This window comes from Oncorhynchus gorbuscha, linkage group LG04 (genome assembly GCF_021184085.1).
Source record: "Oncorhynchus gorbuscha isolate QuinsamMale2020 ecotype Even-year linkage group LG04, OgorEven_v1.0, whole genome shotgun sequence".
NCBI lineage: Eukaryota > Metazoa > Chordata > Actinopteri > Salmoniformes > Salmonidae > Oncorhynchus > Oncorhynchus gorbuscha.
The window spans coordinates 29,316,639-29,318,132 of NC_060176.1; the positions used below are offsets into that span (position 1 = coordinate 29,316,639).

The 1,494-nt window shown below is 45.9% G+C and overlaps 1 long non-coding RNA gene across 1 annotated transcript; it reads right to left on the reverse strand.

Annotated features, from left to right (window-relative positions):
* Nucleotides 1-411: 411 nt before the first annotated feature.
* Nucleotides 412-1,174, reverse strand: LOC124033186. Its single transcript, XR_006838327.1, has 3 exons — nt 883-1,174; nt 749-811; nt 412-666 (listed from the first exon to the last, which is right to left on the reverse strand). It is a non-coding gene; the product is annotated as an uncharacterized LOC124033186 (long non-coding RNA).
* Nucleotides 1,175-1,494: the final 320 nt, after the last annotated feature.

Consider the following 1,494-nt stretch of genomic DNA (forward strand, 5'->3'; position numbering starts at 1 on the left):
TGCAAGTTTGTTTGACAAGAACATCAGGGTGTGCAATTTCATATCGAAAAATAAAATGTTGACCTGTTTTAAGAATGAATGGTTTCCCTCCCCAATTAAAGCTTACACGCACAATACTGGCATGTGGTGTGCTCCACAACATCACCCTGAAGCATGGTATTGAAATGGATGTGGAGATTAGAATGGACCCCCAAGAGCCTCCTAACCCACCACCCAATGGGGCACCTGCCCCGACTGATGCAGTGAGGAAGCAGCAGCTCATACAGATTGGTGGTGAGAAAAGGAATGCCAGCCAATATACAAAGCATAGGCTTTTTATTGATGTCATGGAAAACGTTCAACAATTGCATTATGTAAATGGAATCAAAACCCTGCGTATTCTTTGGGTGGGTTTGCAGGACTGCGGCGGTCAACACGCGAACTGTAGACGTGGACACAGACGTCGATGAAACCCTCGACACCTGTGGCCAAACACACCCCTGGCACCTGCGGGTCTGCGACGATTGGGAACTGGGGCCTCACGGACTTCATCCTGGCGCACGGACGCAGACATGGACGGCCCTTGACACCTGTGGCCAAACCTCCGCCCTCACTCCTGGCACCTGCTGCTTTGGGAGCCTCACCCACTTTATCCCTGGGTGGAGGGCGCATGGGCTTCCCCCGTTTCTATGTGAATCAAATAATAAAATAAATCAATGCATGTCTTGTATATTAAGTTACCATGTTTCACATTCTCTCAATTACTTACCGTGATCCAGTGATGCAGTGGTTGGGGTTTCGCGCACCGACTTCACCGTTTCCAATGTTACTGCTAAACAATGTAAAAGTTGGATTAAACCATATGAAAAATAAAGCAAAAATAGCTAAATAGAAGAAAACCACCTTTTTTTAAACATTCACTGTCGTGGTCGGCGCATGCGCCAGTGTATGCGCTTTCCCCAATGATTTCCCCGATGCGCTGGTCCATTTGGGAGAACTCTGGAGTGCCAGGTCTTTCACACCAGCCACAGTTCTGTCTTGCTGCCCCACCTCGTTCACTGCAGCGGCGACACACTCGCAAGCTACCTGTTCGGCTTTGTTTGTCAACCCACTATTTAGTCCACAGAACAATACGTGTTGCCTGTCTTCAATCTCCTCTACCATTGCCGTGATCTCGTCTTCCAAAAAGTTTACTTTTCTCTTTTGGTCCATGGCTATTCCTGACTAAACCCTCATTTGTGCTAGTATTCTATAAGGGGAATTCTCTGATTGTAAAGGCACATTCAGGTGCACTCAATTTGAAGTTATTTGAGATTTATAGATCACAGGTGCGTAAGTTACAAATGGGCTTATTAGAACCTGCGTAAGCAAGGTTTTTTTATGCTCAGTATCTTTTATGAATCGAACACAAGCACACCGTTGGAAATGATTTTTCGGACTAAGTTCAAGTATAAATCTAAGAACATTTTTAAAAATGAGGCCCCTGCTCTCTTCACTCGTCTTCTGTCTGTCGTC